We start from the raw sequence: 24,293 nt of genomic DNA, 5'->3' as shown, positions 1-24,293 counted from the left end.
CTGGCAAGTATAGCATATTATATTATTGCTAGAGCTATTTTGGGGAGGTTAGGAGTTGTAATATGGATGGAGCCATACAGTAATCCTTTACTGAAACTGTTGTATAAAAGTGTATATGTACTATCTATCTATCTATCTATCTATCTATCTATCTATCTATCTATCTATCTATCTATCTATCTTCTAGGAAAAAGGTGGATCCAGGAAACTAAAAATGTTCATGATGGGCAAGAATACATCTGAAAACATGAAAGATCTTTGAGGACCTCCAATGTTTTATGAATCATAGTTAAGAAACACTGTTCTCACCTAATATTACGAGAATGTCCTCCCCTCTCAAGACTTTGGTAAATTTTGTTCCCCTCTCCAGTCTAACTGAGAGTTGCAAGGTAAATTTTCTTCCAGTTTCCTTTCATTTATTTATTTCTAAAGTCACACACCTAAACTAAACATGGTACAAATTATTAAGAATTAAAGAATTCTGTGAATAGTTATCTAATAGGACATGCAAGCCTGAAATCTTTTGTGGTTGAATCTTTATTCTTGGGGAATATAGAAACTTGGTAAAAGAACTGGATGAGTTGAATCAGTAATGCTGCCTTGTTAGATTTCTTTCCGATTTCCCTAGCCAAGAACAGGAGATATTATGAAGAATTTGAAGTCGTTTTTTCTTGAAATTCAATAGAGTGATGGTTAACAGTCAGGTAACAGAAGGTGAAGAAAATTTTAACTCCCAGGAACATTTTTCCAGCCCAGAAAAGCCCTTACTTGTCTACCTCTACTTTTAAAATCTATTTCATTGCTTTTTATTATATAAAAACCACAGAAGACAATAACCAAATATAGTAATAAAAGGTAGCCCTCACTTAGCAGTAATTGTGACTGTATCCCAAAGGTGCTTTTTCAGGAAGCAACTGGACTTTCTTGTTTTTTCTTGGAAGACATTTTGCTTCTCATCCAAGAAGCTTCTTCAGCTCTGACAGGATGGTGGGGAATGGAAGGATTTATGTTCCTTGCAGACAGCTGGTCATTTGCCTCCTTTTAGAGGGTTGTTGAAGCACTTGGAGGTTTATCTGTGTCCTCAGGGTCACCTGAGTAGTGCTCCTGGTTTTTGAACTCTGCAATTTTTTTCTCTGGAAATCGTTCCTACCCCCACATCATTCAAAGGATGTTTATCCCAAATTGCATAGCTAAATGTCTGTAGAGATTCTCAGTCATCCAGGTCATGGTTGTCCCAAAGGTGCTTTTTCAGGACGCAATTGGACTTTGTTTTTTCTTTGAATATGTTTTGCTTCTCATCCCAGAAGCTTCTTCAGCTCTGACAGGATAGTGGGGAATGGAAGGATTTATATTGGGATTATAATTGGGGCTATAATTTCTAACGCTAAGCAATATGGTTGCAAAGTATGACATTACATGATCATGCCACTTACAGCAGTTCCATCAGTCCTTGGCTAATGTTATTGTTTGAATCACCACAGGTCATTAAATGAGGACTTCAATTAATCACAACTTTCAACTTCCTGCCAGATTCTCCATTGAGTTTGCCTGTGGGAAGCAAGCAGGGAAGGTTAGAAATCACAATCACATGATCATGGTATGCTGCAACATTTGGGAAATCAAGGCTAGTTGCTGGATGCTCAAATTGCAATCATATGACCATGGGAGAACTGCCACAGCTGGAACTTCAAGGACCATTCATTGTTCAGTGTCATTGCAAGTTTGAAAGGTTTCTGAAGAAGTAGTTGTTAAACTAGGACCACCTCTACAAAAATCCAAGCAGAACATGAAGTATGGAAAAACAAAACAAAAACAAAAAGGAAGAAAAAATAAATACTTCTACTTATTCAATAATTAAATATACAATGGTTTTAAAACTTCAACAACATATTGAGCCTTGGCCGTATAGAACATATAAAATAATTCTGGTCAAATTTTCCACAACTTTGATAGCAAATTTGTTCATAAAATAAAATATAAGTATGTCTTCCTTCAGGATTTCAGATAGGTGTCATTAGAATCTTTCCACCAGAGTAGAAGAATCTTCTGTTTGTAGCCTTTAGTAGGTTACAAATGTTCAGAATATACTTTGTTACAAATGTTCAGAATATACTTTGACCCTTACTTTTTTTTCCAAGTAAACTATTTACAACTCTGTCAATAATAAAAAAAAAACCTGTGACAATATAGAGTAGATTGAAAACAAGAGTCGCAGTCCCTCTGATATGCTGCATTATCATTGGAGTTAAACTTCCAATCCTCCAACCTTTACTGTACAACCTATGAGCTGCCCCATATACCTTTAAAAATGCTGAATTGATATCATCTTAAGGTCATGAAATGTCTAGGAATCTCTTCCAGTGATGTTAATACTTTAGGATTTTCAAACCCATTTAATGCATTAAACCCACATTGTTATCAAGGGATATTGTAATGTAATATATTGCCATTAAGCAGTCAAAATTGCAATTTGGAAAAAAACGTCTTCATGCATTGTTTTGTCCATGAACTCCAGAAAAATGCTTATTCTACAATCTGAAGGACTGAATTATCCCATATTGTCAACTTCTTAGAGGAAGTCCACTCAATTGTATATTATATGTACATTTCCCAAATATATCTTACAGCTTTTAATGAAGTAAATGCATCTGAATTATGACTAAAACTAGATTCTAGCAATATATTAAAGGGACAAGATAATAGCATTGTAACTGAACCGATAATGAGTTTTGAAATAAACCCCTTGAATTCCAGGAAGCAATAGAAATGCTATAATTAAAAAGCAGGAAAATCAAATTCTCCATCTTCACATGAAAGCTGTAATTTTGATTAGGAAAATCAAGGAGTCTGATCATTTCATAAAAACTTTCCCAATATCCTGTCAATACCTATCAAAATATTAAAATAGAAATCCCTCTAAGAATACATATGAACCTTAAAGTAATGTCCTTTTTAATCTTTATTCTTCCTATTTTTCAATGGAGACTTTTTCATGAATTTATATATTTTTTAATCTGACATAAACGGCTGGAAATATTAACTTCCAACAACAAAGAAATATTTCTAGGAATAATAACAATTTCTGTTTAAACGAATTCATCCAGAGTGGTTTATCAATGTCCATAAAAACCTCAGAACCAATAAGAAAGTGATGAGTTTTATTCCAGTTAATGGAATTTTGTCAAAATATTGTACAACCATCCTTTGTGTTAAAAGATTGTAATTATCAACAAGACATAAAAGTATCGTTAGTGTATAAGCATAATTTATTCTTCATTCCAGCAGCCCTGACACCTAAAATATCCTTACATGGCCTAATAAAACAAACCAATGATTAGTTACAATATCACTAAATTTAATAAGGAGAAATCAGACATCCTTGACAAGTTTTATATTGCAACCTTCTAGGTAAGGAAATAGTTTCAATTATGGAAACCTTTGCTAATGGCTTTGAATACCACATTTTAATCCAATTTAAAAAATAAAAAGAAAAACTAGGTTTAACTAGTATATATTCCAAAAATTTAATTTGTACCATGTCTAAAGCTTTCTCAGTTCCTGACAACCATCACCAGATCCAATTTATCAGCTATTGCCTGATGCTTGCCATCTTTTATTTAAAAAAAAAAAAACACTCTGCAGGATTCACTGTTGAAAAAAATATATCTTACTGTCTTGGAGCCAAAGTTGCTTTCAAAATTTTGCATGCATATTCAAGAAATAAATTGGAAGGAAACTAGCACAATTCATAATATCTTTTCCTGCCTTCAGAATTATAGGTATAAAAGCTTCTTGAACAAAGCAGGCATATTTGTAGACCTTCAGCAACATGAGGCCAAAATTAGAAAAATATACTGGTCAAAACAAAATCCATCAGGGGCCAGAGACTTATTTAACTGATTTGATTGTATTCATGACATCTTGCAGACATAAAACTGCAGCTAACTGAATTTCTTGATTTTAATATATAGTTTGTATATAACCCATATATAACCCATATATATGACTCAATAATATAAAGTAAGCTATAAACATGAAAAAAAAATACTGCCTTTGTGATTCAGAGTCATTATGTATATCATCCCTGAAAACCTTAATAGTGGGAATAATATTAGTTCTCTGGTATTGTTTTATTCAAGCAACCAGTAGTTACCAGATTTTTCCCTTCATTTCTAATAATCTTTAACACATTTCAAACAACATTCCATGTCACAGTCATTTGCCAATTTGTTTATGATGCAGCCCAAGATTAAGAAAAAGCTTTCAAAATTGGAGGAAGGACAGAGATTGTAGATCAGACATCTGGCATCTCGCCTCCCTACTTTTGCTTGAAAGCATTTGCAAATAGATTTAGACCTCTAATATTACCCATATAAAATCTTCAACAAAAGAACCTCATTTACTCATTGATTTATTGTGACTGCAATTTCTTTTTTAATTAACTTGAGTTGTTTTGTTTTCAGATTTTAATTTCTTGTTAGCCGCCCAGAAATTAAAGTAGCAAGAGGGGCGGCCCTACAAATTGTTTAAATAAATAAACAAACAAACAAACTCAAAAGCTAATTTACTCAGGGTTTTATTTCACTCCAGTACCATATTATGAGACCTATGCCAGTGGTCAGGAATAGAACAGGTACTTAATAACTACATACACACACAAAGATGTTTTTCTATATGAACAAACTGCCATTAGGTGGTCTTTATTTTATATATCTAGTATCTAAAAAGAGTAATTCATATTCCACATGACTGTCCCAAATAATCCCAAGGCACTTTTCCTACTTTTTATACTACCCAGCTAATCAGCCATTTGTTGGACTGTAGAGACCTAACAGTTGCTTCTGTGTTGTTAGCAGTGAAGAAATATCCATCAGAATCACTGAGAAGGGGACAATTAAACTGCTCTCTTTAGTCAGAGAATTGACATTCTTGTTTGGATATTTAAATCTTTGGAAAACAATTTACTTTAAAAATAGATGGTGAGATATTTTAATGGAAAGTAGGGTTTATTTATTTATTTATTTATTTATTTATTTATTTATTTATTTATTGGTTCGATTTATATGCCGCCCTTCTCCGGAGACTCAGGCGGCTTACAATGTGTTAAGCAATAGCCTTCATACTTTTGTATATACCTGCTTAGTAGGGCTTTCAGCCCCCCTAAGCGGTGTTCTTTTTACACAAAGTCATCTTATTGCCCCCACAATCTGGGTCCTCATTTTACCTACCTCGAAAGGATGGAAGGCTGAGTCAACCTTGAGCCTGGTGAGATTTGAACTTGCAGTAATTGCAGGCAGCTAGCTTTACTTTGTACTTTAGCCACTGCACCACCAAGGCTCCTTAAGCCTTGGTGCATCATAAGATCAATTATTATGATCATTTTAAGGATTCTTCCTGACTTTGTCCTTCCTAAGCTCACAACAGTGACAGTAAAACTGAAACATAATGACTCAATATGGACCAGACACTTCGCTATTTCAAAGACACTTAGAATGTTTTCCTATTTGATCAAACCCATGACAGAAGTGAAACCTGCACTTATATTTATCAAAAGGTCAAGAAGATTTTTAAAGTAGATCCTTTGGGGATATATCAAACATGGACCAAAGAATTAGAAACTCTGACAATGACTCATAAATGGCTTCATGTTCCTACAAATGTTAAAATAATATTGATGGATTTGAAATTACATCTGATTCATCACAACATTGCATTTAGCGTGTATGGAATTCCCCAAAGAATGCACTTAAATGGATGGCCATCAGATTTTCCCTACTGAAGATGTAGAAAAGCTGCTACACTACCTCTTCAGACTCTCCTCTCCAGCTTGGGTGTAGCCTCCAAGGGAGGAAGATATGATTGCCTGGTAAGCTGCTTGCAGAGGTGAGGATAATTGGCTCCCAGAGCTATTTATCATCATCTGTCAGCGTTCCTACAAATGGCTGAGACCCTGAAGAAATGTCGGGTGGGCCTATCATTGCCAAACAGGCTGCTCAAGATCCTGATTTATTGCTTTGCTTTTCAGAGCTGCTGGGATTCAAGATTTCTCTACAGATGGAAATGCAGTATAAATGTCCAAGGAGAAAGAAGACCCATCTGGCAACTGGGAGAAAGAATAACCTGCTAGGTTCAAGCCAATGATGTAGTTCCATTTGCAAAGAGCTTGCAGAGATCCTCAGATATACAGCCATCTTTTTAAACATTAAAAAAATTACTACCATCAAAACTGCATCCACATTTTGACTAACAAAGGCAACATGCCACTTTTATATAAAAAGAAAGACAGGAACAAAGACATCCATAATAAGGTGAATGATGTCAAAATGACTACACAGATTGTCATCCATGTTGCCCTCTTTATCTGTCTCCATCATGGATCCATGGATAGGGATATGGAAAGGAAAAGGAAAAGAGAGACACATAAATGCACGCATAACTTGCAGACCAAACCATTTCCCCCTTGAAGTAAAGGCTGTCTTACGACCCCCATTATATGCAGAAAGAATATTAGCAATTGATTAGGTTTAGTATCAATGCTTGAATAAACACAATGGAAAATATTTTGGCTCAGAGAAAATCAAAATGAAACAAAACTCTTCTCTGCCTATAGGTATGTGTGGAAAGCTCAGATATCCACCCATATTTCCAGCATGCAATGTACTGAGGTTTCATTCTCATGTGGAAAGGTGCTTCTTAAAAGTTTTTGATTGGATTATTCCCAGTTACAAATGAAAGTGAATTTATATGTCCCAGGATAATGTTGTAGGATCTAATCTGGTCCCAGTGACCGACCCAGATTGGAGCCTACATTCCCAGTTAGAACTCAGAAATAATTTCCAATGGCAATAATCAGCTCTACAATAAAAAATAATTTAAGCATGTTTTTATGGCCATGTTTCACAAAACTCGAGATAGCACAGACTTAGTTTCTTTGGGTAGGCTTGAATTCTGCCACTTCTCTTAACAAATCATTAAATGTGATTCATTTATAATAAGTTGTGAATTGTACTGAAATTAAAACTTTGCCTTCTCACCTCCAGTACAACTCAGTAAATGTTTGGCTCTGAATATAAAGATATAAAGGGTTCTTTAACTGCAATCATCAGTTCAGTGCAGAATGTGTTAGAGGTCATCTACTTGAATAAGATACTGGACGTCTGGACCGCTGTCCCAAAATTCTGTTCTGATGGTATCACTCTTTACAAACTGCAGTGCAGAAAGGAATGCATCTAGGAGCTCTGCGATTTGAGGACATTGTAGATCTGAACCCGCACTAACCTCTACCCACTATATGGCACTAATACAAAAGTTAGCATCACTGCATTATACACAACAAAATAGTATGGATTCTAGCCATCTCACAGTAACAGGTTTTTTCTTCTTCTCACATTTCTGGCTTTTCTGGGTCACACATGACAGCATATTTAAGCCAGAGGTTGTGGCATTCTATTTCAGGTGCACATCAGGCATGCCACATCCCTGGCATTAAGCTCACGATGGGTTTTCTTAAGTAAAAAACATTCATTTACCTCAGAAGAAAGGACATAAAGGAAGGTTTTCTGGTGAACTGGTGCACCTATGATTGAAAATATGACTTCCATTCTTCTTATTCATGCAAAAATTACTTCACCTATCCTTGCTATGTTTACTCGTACAGTTTTCTTTCTCTCTCAAACCCAAGTCCAGGGTATCAAATTTAGTTCCAAATTCCAGATCCTGCATCCAACAGCAAATGCCTAATATATTCAGGATCCACAAAAGGTGAAAACAAACTGAGAAGAATGTGCACTAGATTTAAAGTGCTATTGAGATATTTCAAATGAAAGAATTAGGTGGTGGTATAATTGATCTCCATATCTGTCCACACTAAAATTATTTTGTGTGATATAGTCTTGACAAATGGATTATCATTTTAACGTTATCCTGCTACAAGGAAAATAAACATATGCTGATGCCTGCAATTTGCCGGCACACAGAACATCATCTATACACATACATACCACTACAAATACAAATCATTGCCTTTGACCCACAAGTGCAGACTTTATAGATTCCATTTTATGAACTCAAATACAAAGACTCCTGAACAGTTTGTCATTCTGAAGTCATTCAAATAAAGCTAGCCTCTGATTCTTTTGTTCCTGATCTGCTCTCCTGGTTCTGGTAAAATATCTGCCCAGAGCAAGTTACTGGAAGGATGTTTTTGCTATCATTTGGAAACAGAATTTAAGGATACTGGTTGAAGATATTCATAGCTCAAGAGGGAACACAGCCCAAAAGCAATAACAAGGTTATCACATGCAGCCACCTTATCTATGTTGCATAGCTGAAAGCACTCTGAGAGATTTAGCTACGGAGAAATAGCATCTTTTATCTTCAGCTCCTCTGACACCCTGGAAATGTGGAAAAACAAGGAGCTCCACCCTACATGATCTAACAAACTGGGCTGAATCTGGCAGAAGGTGGTGGTTCTATAACTTCCATGAAGGCTTTTTAGTTTAAAACCAGTACTCTGTTTCTCCCAAAATAAGACATCCCCTGATAATAAGCCCAATCGGGCTTTTGAGCGCATGGCAATAAGGCCAAGTGCTTATTTCAGGATTCAAAAAAATATAAGACGGGGTCTTATTTTTGGGGAAACATGGTATTTTGAATTATATTCAGAAGTGAACCAGTAACCAGCACTAGTCCCACAATATAAGCATTATATGTACCCACTCTCAAGAACCAGTTAAGAGACAATGCTTTGTATTCTGGACTAACTGTATTTTCTGGGTACCTTTTAAAGGCAGCCCCATATAAAGTGCATTGCCTTAGTATATGAATTACAGTTGCCAGGTTCTCCTTCACTGTTGTTCAAACAGGAAACACAAGTCCATGACTCTGCAAATCATGAACCTGTTCCTGAATGGATAGTGCCTGCCCATCCAAAAACAACAGTGGCCCCAAAGGAGAATCCACACTTAAGAACTGTTTAGTTTAGAGTCAGTATGAGATTTCCTGTTTAGACTCTCATGGCCTCCAGACCATGGGATGGAACATTAGCAGCATACCCAAGGGTAGCAGTGTATTGTTGGATATCAGCAGCTGATACTTTACCCTGAATTGTCAGATGATCTCCCTCACCAGTTCCATGTAAAAGTTAAACAGTAAGAAGGTGAAAATCAACCCAATGGTATCCCATTAGCGAGGGGCTACTGAACTAACCTCTCCTCCTTATAACTTTCTGAAACTATCTACAAAGATAGGAGCAAAACCATTGCAAAAAGTGGCTCTGGCCTCCACAGGCACACCAGTAAGACCATAATCAATGGTATCAAAAGATGCTGAGAGTTTAAAAGAAGAAGGAGAAGTGTGCTACCCATATGCAGTCTCAAAATCAGTCATTTTAGGTCATCTGATGGTGGGATTCAGCCAGTTCGTACCACTTCGGCTGAACCAGTTGTTAAATTGCTGGCTGGCCCCTCCCCTCCCCGCCTCTTCCGTAAGTCCCCACGTCCCTGTTTTGGCTCCCAGGTAAGTGCAGGGAGGCCTACTAGGCCCAAAACAGGGTGTGGGACCCCCCTGAGCCCATTTTTGCTCTCAGGGGGGTGCAGGAGGCCAGGTGCCACCTGTCACACCCCCTGGCCACACCCACCATGGCCACACCCACCCAGCTGGTCATTAGGGCAGAGAACTGGTTGTTAAATTATTTGAATCCCACCACTGGATACACCAGTCCCATAAACCCAGTTTGAAAGGGTTCAGATAATCTACTTCCTCTAGTCTAGGATATTACATAGCTGATTTTCTACCAATGCCTCAATAACCTTTCTCAAAAAGGAAACATGGAAATTCAGAAGATAATTATCCAAGGGATAGACGCAGTAAAAATGAAAGAGAATAATGCTATATAAAGTGTACATTAAAAAAGGACATTATTAAAAGGCAATAATATAGTGAAGAGAAGAAAGAAAAAATTTTAATGTATTTTTTTTTTAGTGTACTAAAGAGAAGAAAGAATAATTTTTATAGAAATAAATAATGGATTTGGAAATGGGTGAAGAGGGCCAAAAGGAATCCTCGAGAGAGTGAATGGAATTCAAAATAAAAATGATGAAATGATTTGGGATGAAAGTGAGGGAATACTGGAACAAATATTTTAGAGATTTGTGTGGAAATTCTAGCAAGATATTGAAGGTTAGAATTTAAACAAATTCTATAAAAGTTAGTGTTCAAGAAAATATGAAAAAGAATGAATGCTCTCAGGATGTTGAAAAAAAAGGTAGTGCTGTAAGAATGCACTGTAACTGAACAATGGTTAAAACATGGATATGATTTAAGGAGAGGTTATATCACTTATTTAGTGTATATCTCAAGATTCAATCTATGCCTGACTAGGAAAAAATGTTATTGTTCCCCTAGGCAAAAGAAAATATGGCAAGAGTGAATGTGAAAACATGATGGAGGTTAACTTAAGAATTCCTGGAAAAATGCTTGGCAAAATTGTGATTGAAAGGGTGCAAGAAATGACAATGAACCAAATCTGGGAAGTGCATTGCAGTTTTTTTTTCGAGGCAGGGAGTGTCAATGAAGAGTTTTGTGCTTCAGTAGGTTTAGGTTTCACATGCATCCATGTGAAAAAGTGTATTATATGTTTGCTGAAATAGACAATACCTCAAAATAGACCTCAAAAAGAAGTTTAACTTGTGTGTGTGTGTGTGTGGAATGGATGAAATGGTGTATTCATACATGGAAACAAAGATAGTTTGCAAGAAAATAAGGGTAAGGAGAGAGATATTGAATGGTGTTGGGGTACATTAGGTTTAGCTGTTTTCTTATCTTACTTCATGCTTTCAATTTCTTTTGCTTATTATTTCTTTCACTTGTCCCTGTATTTTGCATAATGTTACTAGGGCTATTGGTTTTGTGTGACTAGGGTGAGGAAAATTTCTTAAGTTCTTATCAACTTGGCATATTACTACTGAGTTATTCAATATTTTTGAATAACTCTGACCAAAGCACTCTGTTTGAAGGAATTTGAAATCAAAGCACTGACTTTATTTCTTGGTACCTCTGAATTTGTTTGCTCTACCTACCATAAATACACAGTTGACAGGAATGTGCATAAAATGGCAAATGCATTTTGCAGAACAGCCTCCCTGAAATGTTTCATCAGACCAAAATGTGAAATGTTTTGATTGTTCCAGCCATAGGAAACAACAGGAAATAAGAAAAGCCTCTCTCTTCCCCCTCATTTTTCAACGGAAGGCCAAAAGTTTAGGTAGTAGCACAATCTGTGTTGAGTGCTAACAATGAGCCAACGTTCAGACCAAATGGCAGGAGAGACTATTAAAAAATGCTTATGAGAAACAATTGAAAGAAACAGCTGTGACAGAGGAACAGAGGACTATCTCTTCTTATCCTGAGGCTCTAACGGGGGTATGTGCCAAATAGCAGTGCTAAAACACACAAAACACCTAATTGGAAGAATAAATTTTACTAAATAAGTAAGCAGATGGAGATTTTGAGGGCAAAGACAGATTCCCTCAAGACAAATACTGAACACCTGGGAACTTTGTTTTCTTGGTTTATTACATGCTCCACTAAATAAATAAATAGCAGCCCAATAGCAAGGTGTAAGTCAATGCTCCAACCAAGTTGCCATAAAAACCTAGAATGCTGATTCCAACTACAAAACAAAATGCCCACGTTCTTCCATTTGAACAAAAAAAATAAGATAAAATACAAGATCAAAATGGTCATCTTAAGCATAAGACTGTTCCCACTCAAACCATTTTGCACATCATCAGTAGACTGCACCTGTAAAAAAATAAAATTGCAGCTAAGCAGAGTTAACTGCTTCTAAAGTTCAAATAAATAGAGTTTGGCTCTTTCATTTAAAAGTCAGCAATTTTGTCACTGAATGAATTTGCCTGAAGATGCAATTGTCAAAACAGGGCATCATCAATGAAAAGCTGTCTCTAACAACCAACTGCTTTCAAAGTTTGGATATAAAGCAAAGTTCTAATTAATGACGATAATGGTTATTGCTTTTACTTTTGCTGTCATCTCAACATTTCTATTGCTTTCAGTAGTTTGAAATACTTCACACACACATTCTTAGTTTAATTTAACACCTCCCGGATGAATTGGTGTATGTCTTCTATAACTCCTTATAAATACCAGTCTTGTGTACAGTGATCTCCTTCTTTGTGCACATTCTGAGAAACTTGACACTTGACAAAGGGTATTTGGCTGGTAAGTAGTGCTTTCTTTCCAGTATTTATATTTTAAAATTTAAGAAGCCAATTATTATTTGATGTTTACCCTTTCCTTTGATCAATCAGTAGTATATATAGCAGAATCATGGACAGTATGAATAGGTCATCTACTCCAGTTTCTGCTCAGGATTGGAATTTGCTAAACCATCACCTGCAGGTGGCCATTCAGTGTCCATCTGAAGATCTCCAGTGATAGGGAGTCCTCTACAGGTAGTCCTTGACTTACAACAGTTCCTTTAGTGACCAGTCAAAGTTACAATGGCATTGAAAAAAGTGGCTTATGACTGTTTTTCACACTTTCGATCATTGTAGGATTCCCCATGGTCATGATCCCTTTTTGCGATCTTCTAACAAGCAAAGTCAATGGGGAAGCTAAATTCACTTGGCAACTGCATTACTAACTTAATAACTGCAGTGATTCACTTAATTACTGTGGCAAGAAAGGTCATAAAATGGGGCAAAACTCACTTAACAACTGTCTTGTTTAGCAAGAAAATTTTCGGGCTCAATTGTGGTCGTAAGTCAATGACTACATCTATTATTCTAGACAGACTGTTCCACTCCTTAGCAATTCTTCATATCAGAAAATTCTTCTAGCATTTAGCATAACTCTCCTTTCTTTAAATACTAACACTGATTCTTTAAGATATTTGTAGATTTCTATTTTATCTTCTTTCAGTCTTCTCCTTTGGAAGCTATACCTGCCCATCACCTTTAACTATCTCTCATATAACTTGATTTTCAGACCACTTATCATCTTGGCAGTTCCCCCTTGTGCTGTTCTAGTTTCTTCATGTCCTTTTGTAGCATGATGCCCAGAACATGAAACAATATTCCAAGTGTAGCCTAACCAGCAAAAAGTATAGAGAAATTATTACTGTACATCTTGTGCTATGGGTGCAAGATTTCTGTTAAGTCACTCCAAGTTGGCATTGACATTTTTAGCTCCTGCATTATAGTAGTTTTTGGTGATCCATTAGTACGTCTAGTTCTTATGTGCAATAATCCCCAATCCTGTACCTATGCATTTGATCTTTTTTTTTTTACCTAGATGCAGGACCTTATATTTATTGAAATTGTCAGCCTGTTGAATTTGACCCAAGGTTCAAGACTACTGAAGTAATTTTGAATTGTGACTTTTATCTTCAGATGTATTAGCTACACTCCCTAACTTGATATCATCTGTAATTTTGATAAGTAAACTTTCCATTCCATTTCCTAGAGAAATTCCATAAAGAAGTTGAATACAAATGTCTAAGGCAGAACTTTAGGGGCTTACTTGATAGTTTTTCCAAATACAAAGAAGAAAGATTTATGAATATCTTCAAATACAGTGATTTGAAAAGAAACTCCAGATCCACTTGACCAAACTCATATTTATCCCTCTTGTCTACAGATCAAGATACTTAGATGAAGATTCTTGTATTTACAATATTCCTGCATTTACCAAATTCATAATTTGGCCATAAAAAGAGAGATAATTAATTTGACATGACTTGTTCTTGACAAACTCATATGGCTCCTGGTAATTGCAGCATTCTTCTCCAAAGTCTTGCAAATCTTATGCTTGACAATCTGCTCTAATATACTGCTTAGTATAAAATTTAAATAAGCAGATCCATAATTTTCCATGTTGTCTTTTTCTCCTTTTTTAAATACCAAGACTATGTGTGTTTTTCTTTAGCCTTCTCAAAGAAATCACCAGTTCTTGATCATCTTTCAAAGATCGCAATCACACGTTTCTAGATCACTTTCCCAGATCCTTCAACAACCTGAATGTTATTCATTTGGCTCCTGGAGACTAGTATTAATTTAATATGGCAAGATGGTCTTTATCATTTGCATTTCCCTCTTCCTTCAGTTGTTAGGAATAGCTTCTATATCTTCAGAGAGAAGACTCAAAAAGCTTTTAAGCAGTTCCACCTTTTTTTAAAACCTATTGTTGCTTCTCTGTCTTCTTTACACAATACACTAACCACTTCCTTGACTCTCCTTTTATTGCAGACACATCCTATGTCATGGAAAACCAAGTAAGGAGCACAACACCAAGGAGAAATCACCAGACATTTATTGAGTGATCCAAGAAAGAGAGACCCTGAATAATGGATAAACAATAGAAGTTGAGGACTACAAGGTGGAAAAGCCTAGGGATCTGATTTGCTGGCCAGTTGTCTTTGCACCTGAGGATTATTCTATTGTTAAACAAAATGGGAAGCAGAGCTGAGGATGCCCATCAATAAAGGAAATGGAATGTTTAGGGTTTCTGAATGTTGTAATTCCCTTAGTAAACTGCCCTTGGACTGACTGTGGTGACCTGGATGAGGAGCCCTCTATTCTTTGATTTAGATAAGATTGCAGGATGTGTGTGTGGCTGGGGGAAAAAGGAGAGGAAATCTGATGGATCTGATGGTATTAGGCAAAGAGAAAATATGTCTGACCTTGGTAATATCCAAAAGATAGGTGGAGGGGTGCAGTTTCCATTTTGTTTATTCAATTTATTTTTTTCACTACACCCAAAATCCATGTTATATTTTGCATTCCTTGCCATCACGCTCTCATTCTGAAGTTTAGCCTTTCTGACTCCATCCTGACAGGCTCAGTCTAACAGTCCCTACTCCTGCCTAGTGATCAGATGTTTTTCTATTCCCTGTATAGCTTTTGTTTGCTCCTTAGGCTTGTCAGTGACTTTACCACTCATCCACAAAGACTGTTAAAGCTTTTTCTTCCTTTCTTTCTTACGAGGATCTTTTGTACCTGTATTTTCAATATCTCCTTTTTCAGCATCTCCATCTTTCTGAATTCTTTAGAAGGTTACCTGCATTCATTTAAATATGCCTTTCTGAAGTCAAATGTATACGACTAACATTTTTCAGCTTTTCCACTTTTAATTTTGTTAAACTCTAACATAACATTCACTTTCCCTCAAGAAAACTGTTCTTTCGACCCATCAACAAATTCCTCTCTGTTTATCAAAAATAAATCCAGGATACAAATGCTTTTAGTTCATCATCCATTTTCTGAAAAAAATAAAATGTCCCATTCCTGAGTTAGTGTTCAGAATAGATAAAAACTCCTATTACCATTTTAACCTCTCTTCTTAAGAGCCTGATTAGTTTGTTTTAAAAAGGGGCCTTTCTACATTTGCTTGATTAGATATCTGTAGTAAGGTCCTACAGCAATATGACTTGTTCCTTATTCCTTTAATCTTCCTTTAATCTTACCCAGATGCTTTCAATAGGACTATTGAATATTTCAGGAATGGATTTCTCCATTTCTTCATTTATGACTTTTTTATATATAAACAAATCCTTTTTGCTGGATCTTTCTCTCTCTCTCTCTCTTTTTTTGACAAGTCATGTCTCTCATCTTTTCATCAGGATCTGAGACTGGTTTTATATTCACCCTAAAATGTTTCTGCTCCTGTTTGATCTTCTAGTTGTGAATTCTCAGCTGTCTTTCTTTTTCAAATTACTCTTTTTTGAGACTCAGTTGCTAGTTGAGGAAAGTGGGTCCCCTTACTGGTTGGTCCACTGATCAAAAACTCAAAGAACTGTAAGCCCCTCCCCTAAAACCATGTACTCAAGTAAATAAGCAAACATATAACCCCTCAGCAAGAAAATCTCATAACCCTGTGCAAGAAATCAAACAACCTGTTCCAAAATTCAGCAGATTGGTTTGACAGTAATTAGCTCAGTATTATCAGATGGTTAATAATAAAAACAAACAAACAAACAAACAAAAAACAAAATGCAGTACAAATAAGTTAAAAATCATACTTAAAACATAATACTGATCAATAATCTAAATCAAATGTTGCAAAAGTTGATAATCTCTTACTAGGACTAACTGGAATTGAGGAAAACAGGAAAGAGGGATGATAACATCCTAACCAGAAATTCAAGCACTATATTTAAGACATGCACAATGACTCTCTTGGGGTAGGTGTGTACCTAACTTTTATTCCCTGTGTTGTTTGGGGAGGAATCCCTAGAAAAAACTGAATTCATAAAAGAGTGAATTCATAATAGAGCCTTCAGGATTGAGTAACTTCTTTTGAAACTCCCCATAAATATTCATTCATTCCTTTCTTCATTCCCAAACCCCAGTCTGCATTTCTTTGAAAGATATTACGAGGAACTGATGCATGTTGGAAGGAAAGAAGCTGCCAAATTAACAACACACTGCCCTGCATTATTCAACTGGGAAAATATTTCAAATACAAATTAAAAAGATATCAGATATCTTATTCATCAAAACCATTCTGAAAGTAATTCTGAAATGAGGCAAGGAGGAGTACAAATTCAGTATATTCTAGGACTGACAATTTAGTCTGACAAAGGAACTGATATGTCTATAGCCAGCAATAAGCAGAGCTGGCTCCTTGAAGCTATGAGATGTCACTAAATAGGGGCTTCTTGTTAAGCCTGTAGCTAGAATGGCTATAATTCAGTGCTTCATTACAGTCTCTTCTAAGTTGGTGCCACATTTTTCTAGCTTTAACTCCTATATTCCCACACCCTTTGGGGAATATACCCTCTTCACAATGCTCGTATTCTCCAAATGAGACAATACATAAAATAAAGAGAGTGATTCCTAAATCATTAACAAAAAGGAATATAATCTGAAAGCGAATTAATAGGCAGGAGACGAATATTTGGGGGTTGAGAGAATCATCACAACAAAATTTACCGTCACTAAAAGTTGTTCCCTGGGGTCTCGACATCTGCTGCCTGTTGAGGCATACGAAGAGGCTGGGTGGCTTTTTTCCTTCCCATCATAACCAAAGTGGCTTTAATAGCCCAGAAATAAGCATTAATCTGACTGAGAGTGAATCGTACACACAGCATGAAAACAAATGCAGCTAAAATAATTACAGGTTGCAGGGAATCAATCAGAGGTATGTAAATAGCTTGCAGGAAGGCATTTGACACACTCTTCTTGATTTCATGTGGTTACAATCCAGATTCCTCCGCCCATCCTTCCAGAGTTTTTGACTTTATGCAAATGATAGCTTTCTTCCCCAGGTTTGAAAGTGGCACCATAGAGCTTCTCTTATGACTGGGGTGCATAGAATTCTACTTGTCCTCTTTTATTCAGCTGATTTTATGATAGTTCTGTTATCCTTCAAACTATCTCCTGGAAAAACCATACACAAAGAGGTAATGCATAAACATTTAGATTTGTTAGCTGTAAGGTTCTACTACAAAGAGATCAAGAAAAGCAATCCCCTTGAACATCTACAGCAGGATTATCACTATTTGGAGTAGAGTAGGGTAGGGTAGGGTAGGGTAGGGTAGGGTAGGATAGAGTAGAGTAGAGTAGAGTAGAATAGAATTGAATTGAATTGAATTGAATTGAATAATTAATTAATTAACTGTTAGAAATTGGTATTGAATCAATTAAGGATTATACAAGAGATTAGTGGGAGATATCATAACAATTGTATGGAAAGAATGTAGAGTAATTAAAGAAGGATAGAGATTGAAAGAGAGGAATAGAAAAACACCGTTGATTATATGGTACTGTGGAAAAACCTTTTTTAAAAATATCAAATTTGGAGGAGAGGAGAGGAGAGGAGAGGAGAGGAGAGAAGAGGGGAGGGGAGGGGAGGGGAGAGGAGAGGAGAGGAGAGGAGAGGAGAAGAGAAGAGAAGAGAAGAGAAGAGAAGAGAAGAGAAGAGAAGAGAAGAGAAGAGAAGAGAAGAGAAGAGAAGAGAAGAGAAGAGAAGAGAAGAGAAAAGTTGGAAGGGACCTTGGAGGCTCAGGCAGGAAAGCCTATACCATTTCAGACAAATGGTTGTACAATCTCTTCTTAAAAACCTCCAGTGTTGGAGCACCCACAACTTCTGAAGGAAAGTTGTTTGGAAATTTGGAATAATTTGGAATAATTTGGAAAGTTATTCCTTACCTAAGGCTTGTTGAAGGCTTAGATGATACATTAATTATCTTGATGAGCTGTGCTCATTGCCATCTTTCTGAACCACCTGGCCACATAAAGAATATTCAAACCTGTCTTTCCATTTTCTAGACAAATGTGTGCTTCAAAATCAGCACAATCCACCCCAACCCCCAGATAGAGAAGAAACTCTTGTTCATTTCATTTAAAATATATTTTTAAAATGAGATGAGTTATTTTCTATTCAGAAAAGAAACACAATCTGTTTGTACAAATGTATAACGGTGCCTCTTTTATATGTGATTATGGCAAGAAATTATCAGGAGTGAAGAGTTGCCATGATTTATTATACTTCATTGTTAAAACAGTGAATGAATCAATATATCAAGAGTTATGGATATTTTCTGCATGGTGGGGATTATAAAAAGAATTATTCTTTAACATTGGAAAGACAAATCTACAAGCACTTGCAGTATTGAACTGTCACTCTACATTCTTTGTCAACATTAGAATTAGTTTCCTTTAAACATAAGAACAAGCAGGAACTTCAAATAATTCTTGGCAAATTTCCTTGACTTGTTTGGTCTGCAGTCATACGTCACAATTCAGTTTCTTTGTTTCCCTTCTTTTTAAAATAAAAAATGCATCATATATTTTGTTTGCAGTTATTATCTTGTCAGTTTTGAATATGCTGGATTCTGTTTTTTTAAAAAAGTGAAATAAATAAACAAAACAAAGGCATTGAATCATATTTGCAGAGACTCTGTGGTGAAAAAGCTATGCGTCATAAGATGTTAATGCTAGTACACAAACAAATAAGGGACAGAAATGAAGGGTGTAGCTCCATTTTCCCTTACTTTAGATGTGAATGTCACATCCAAAACATCTAGAACATGGGTGTCAAAGTCGATCACGTCACGGCTGGATCATGATGTAGCAGGACACTTTTTGCCTTTGTGAAGCCAGGGTGGGTGTGGCCTGCATGTGACATATCCAGCCCGCGGCTGCCAGTTTGACAGACCTAATCTAGAAAGTGCCTCTTACCACATTACCTTCCTTAAGAACAATGATCTCCAGTTGTTTAAAAGCAACAGGACAATCCATGATTTTAGGTCAGACACTCCATCATCCATGGGTTTCTTTTAGCTTTGACTGCTGTTAGGTAGGCAGCTAATCCATACAGACACACTGCGTAGGAGGGCCAAATCATTATACTATTGGAAAATTCATGGATTCCAAGACTCTTTACAAAATATTTTGAGGGAAAAGACAGAAATAATTTTCCAAGATGTACCTTTTCATTTGTGACCTGAATAAATAGTAGTTTTGCATAACTTTTCTCCAGCTGGGGCATCATTCCAATCATTTTTTTTTCCTTTTCCAACTCTCCAACAATTTAATTGGGGTGGTGGTGTTGATGGTGATGATGATGATGTAGTTAGTTAATAATTATTATTATTCATGTTAGAGTGCCTAATCCAAGATTTCAGTGTTTTAGGTTCCTTCTGTGGCTTGGTTCTTCTTACACGATATTTCAAGAAAGAATGTACTTATTGTTGTCCTTCCAATTAAACTTGTAGCCCTTGAGTCTAGGAGCTGGCTTCCCCAGGAATCCTACCAAATTCTCCCTAGTTCCTATATACCTTTTTGCTGTAATTAATTTTGGCAGCAAATAATGCCTCTGTCCAGTTTAGTGCTCTAAGGAAATCAATTTCCAAATTCTTCTTGGGAAATCCTATACTAATAAGAGTGACCACCATAATGGTTTTACAGAAACAAGTCAGTTAAAAGAGGAAAAACTTGGTACAGTTCCTTTCTTTTCACTGGAGTAGATATAACATGAAACCCTACTGGGAATCAAAGTGCAGATAGAGGCAGAAGCATCAATGTTAGCATCTTTTCTGGAGATGCCTCTGAAGCAGGCTTCACCTCAGAGGCTTTCAGTCTTAATGCTACAGTACATGTTAAATAAGCCCATCCTCTCTCTCAGCTGAGCAATCCCCAATGTCTTTTCACTCTAGACCTGTACAACACTTGAATTTTCCTCTCCTCTTTCCCATTCATTGTTCCTGCTGTCCATCTTGGTTCCTCTGGCCACAATCCCTAGCTGTTTTCTTAGGTGCTCTTCCACCATCTGACTCTGCCAGCCATCCTCCCTCTGTGGGATGCAGAATTTGCCACCCAAATTATTATTTCCCTTCTTGGCATCTCTTGTCTCTTGTTTCCATCAAGCAGATTGTTGTAAAGAGAAAGATCTTTATTGTAAAGAGAAAGTCAATCTACTTTCTTTTAAAATGTTTTCCCCCTCTGACTCCTTCCTCCCATTAAGACTGCTACTTCCACTACTATTTTCCTGCCAAGTTAGTTTGCCCCCTGCTTCTTCCCTCCCATTGCAGCCACTACCTACCTTTGCTCTGGGCCCCTCTCCTACGTATTTCTCTGCAAAACATGCCACTTGCTCTTGTTTATTCCCCTTTCTTCTGTTTCTTTATTTCAATTTATCTCATTTCTACTTGTTTACTTCGTTGAGAAAACTCCTTTTAAGCTTTATTGCCCATCCTACCTTTATCCTGCCCACCATTCTGGCAAAAATTTGGGACCCTAATCTTTAATATATCCTGCCACTTCTATCACTGTAGCAAGTGTTCATTTCTTCCTTTATGCTCTCACCTGTTAGATCATGGTCTCTCATCTCTGGGGGTCTATTTTGGTTTAGTTCAACAAATTAACCCTGCTGTTGCAAACTCCTAACCCAGGGGTTACATTACACCATGAAATGTTTCGGAACAGCCATAAAAATGGTCCTACAGGAGTGTATAGATGACTGTGTCACTCTAATAGATTTCTCAAGACATTTTTCTTCTTCCATGGAAAGACTTTCGGGATAGCGCAGCGATACACATGCTCATATGGCAGTTTTAGTTCAGCCAGATGCAGTTTATTCATACAGAAGTTCCCAGTTGGCCCTAAATTGGCTTAGGGGTTATGTCACTTTAGAGGTAAAATTTTTTGGATCTGCTACTGATTTCTCTTATACAGCAACCATGCCTAAGAATTAAACCACAGAAATAGGTTGTGGTGGCAAAAAGATTCTTTGTATACAAAAGTCTATTTTACTTACTACCCATAGATATTTTAAAGCGCACATCTAAATTTTATTTAACTCTGTTCACAATGTTGGTTATTTGCTTGTCAGACCTTTATGCATATTTCCATTGGATATGCATTGCATGCAACAAAGTCATCTTTGCACAAAACAGATATCCAATTATGATTTTAATGCAAAAAGTCATAATGAATAATAGATACAAGTATCATTGCATGGAACGTGCTTCCTGCTACATCTGCAGTTCCGTGACAACTCATTTGTTTTATCTTACATTAACTGTGTAATCTGAGCCTTCCTTCCTTCCTTCCTTCCTTCCTTCCTTCCTTCCTTCCTTCCTTCCTTCCTTCCTTCCTTCCTTCTTTCCTTCCTTCCTTCCTTCCTTCCTTCCTTCCTTCCTTCCTTCCTTCCTTCCTTTCCATGACATTTTAGGAGAACTTATAAATTGTTACTTGCCAAGAAACCTGCAGGTATTTGTCTGACTCAGAAGTCAGAATCAAAAGAAAAAGAATTGTCAGCAGGTACTATATATTATCCACTTGGACTGACTGGCAAATTCAAATGCTAAAAGAGTACTGTTCTAGGACAGGATGAATTGTGTTTCAAGAAAATATGAACTACTAAAGTAGGAGTTAGTGCTGCATAATAGGACAGTACAGAGATCTAGATTCAAAGGGCAATCTATGATCAGAAAGCCCAAAGGCACCTACTTAACAGCTGTGGGTTGCACTTTAAACTAAACACATACAGTATATATCCTGAGTCTGACACTGTACAGCTTTTGGATTCTATGAAGAATTATAGCCACTTTAAGGTGTTCTATACTGATGTTGAATGCACACTCACATATACTTCTAATTACATTTTGTCTTTCAAATCAGAAATTTTAAACTGTCTTATTGCATAATAGATTTCCAAGGGAAATGCATGGAATACAGTCTATCAAAAGAAGCTTACGGTAGGTCTAGATAATTATGGATAAGAGCAAGTTAATTATCTTCTTCCATATTTCTGATTCCTATTTTATTTATTTATTGATATATCTACTGATATAGATCCTTTTAGGACAATGTTGCATAATAATTAGGTGTTGGCTAAGATTGGGAAGATTTGGACTCAAAGTCCCGCTTTGTTTTAAAACTCACCGAATTACAATGGTTTGGTCACCAACTCTCAGCCTAAACTATCTCAGACATTTATTTGCTGGGTACAAAAGGGAGGAGAACCATGTATATCACCTTGAAAGCTCTGAAGGGAAAGCAAAATATTAAAACAACAAATGAGCAAACAGTGCAATACAGCAAAAGAAATGCTATGGATATAATTTACTTGGATTTCAGTAAGACATTTGATAAAGTAGACCACAACCTACTATTTGATAAGATAAAAAAATATGGGTTAGACAGATGGATTCGTAACTGGCTAACCAACTGCACTCAATGCGTAGTCCTCAATGGGACTGCATCTACCCGGGTACATGGAGGGAAGTATGCAGTGGGGTACCCCAAGACTCTTTCTTAGGTCCAGTACTCTTCAATATCTTCATCAATGATTTAGATAAGGGGATAGATTGAGGAATTTATCAAATTTGCAGACACTAAGCTGGCAAGAATAGCCAACAGAAGATAGGCTTAAAATTCAGAAGGATCTTGACAGACTTGAACATTGGGCCCTATCTAGCAAAATGAAATTCAATGGTGAAAAAAGTAAGGTGTTACTGTTAGGCAAGAAAAACCAAATGCATGGCTATAATATAGGACAGGTGGTACCGGGCTCAATACTGTTTATAAGCACTATGTGCTTACAGCTCAAGGCATTGTTAGAGACCCCACACACTTTACAGTCTGCTTCTGTTGCTCCCTTCTGGGAGGAGGTTTCCAAGTATTTCTAGCAGGACTACCAGATTCTGTAACAACTTTGTTAACTATGCCATCCGTCTGGTAAACTTGCAAGATTCATTTTTCTTGGCATGTACATGTATATGTACGCCATGTACAAACTAGACTGTGTTGTTTCTCTGTGTCATATAATATGTGTGGGTATGTGCATAATTTTGTATTTATTTATTTTATCATGTTTATGTAGTGTATATTGCAGGTGGTGACCCTTTGAGAGCTGTATGCAATGAAATTTCATTTTAATGTATGCCGATTAATGTACATTCAAAGTGACAATAAAGTTATTCTATCTATCTATCTATCTATCTATCTATCTATCTATCTATCTATCTATCTATCTATCTATCTATCTATCGTATTGTGAAGTGATCCTGGAGTCCAAATGGACAATATGAGCCAGCAGTGTGCTGCAGCTGCCAAAAAGCCAACACAGTTCTAGGCTTCATTAAGAGAGGGATAGAATCAAGATCACATGAAAAGTTACTACCACTCTATAATGCCTTGGTAAGACCACTTCGAATACTGTATCCAGTTTTGGTTGCCATGATGTAAAAAAGATGTTGAGACTCTAGAAAGAGCGCAGAAAAGAACAACAAAGATGATTAGGGAAATGGAGGCTAAACATATAAAGAACACTTGCTGGAATTGGTTATGTCTAGTTTAACAAAAGGGAGAACTAGGGGTGACCTGATAGCAGAGTTCCAATATCTCAGGGGTTGCCAAAAAGAAGAGGGTGTCAATCTATTCTCCAAAGCATCTGAAGGCAGGACAAGAAACAATGGATGGAAACTAATCAAGGAGAGAAGCAACCTAGAACTAAGGAGAAATTTCCTGACAATGAGAATAATTAATCAGTGGAATGACTTGCCTCCAGAAGTTCAGCTCCAACACTGAAAGTTTGTAAGAAGAAATTGGACAACCATTTTTCTGAAATGGTATAGGGTTTCCTGCCTGAGCAGGGGTTGGCCTAGAAGATCCCCAAGGTCCCTTCCAACTCTGTTATTCTGTTAAGATAGCTAATATGAACTTGGCCACATTAATAGAAGCATTATGTCCATTTGGTGGGTGATGCAGAATATTCTTAAAAAGAGACTGAAATTTACTCCACAGTTGTTCTTATTGGGTATAACT

At 36.6% G+C, this 24,293-nt stretch overlaps 1 long non-coding RNA gene across 1 annotated transcript; it reads left to right on the top strand.

Annotated features, from left to right (window-relative positions):
• The first annotated feature begins 209 nt into the window (after positions 1-209).
• LOC117663900 (uncharacterized) lies at positions 210-6,560 on the top strand. The gene is made up of 3 exons (XR_004590870.2): positions 210-389; positions 1,482-1,570; positions 6,026-6,560. It is a non-coding gene; the product is annotated as an uncharacterized LOC117663900 (long non-coding RNA).
• The last annotated feature ends 17,733 nt before the right edge of the window (positions 6,561-24,293 follow it).

Source organism: Pantherophis guttatus, chromosome 3 (assembly GCF_059756535.1).
Source record: "Pantherophis guttatus breed Tessera chromosome 3, ASM5975653v1, whole genome shotgun sequence".
Lineage (NCBI taxonomy): Eukaryota > Metazoa > Chordata > Lepidosauria > Squamata > Colubridae > Pantherophis > Pantherophis guttatus.
Note: the sequence above shows the minus strand (reverse complement) of the source record. Positions and strands in the feature narration are given on the sequence as shown.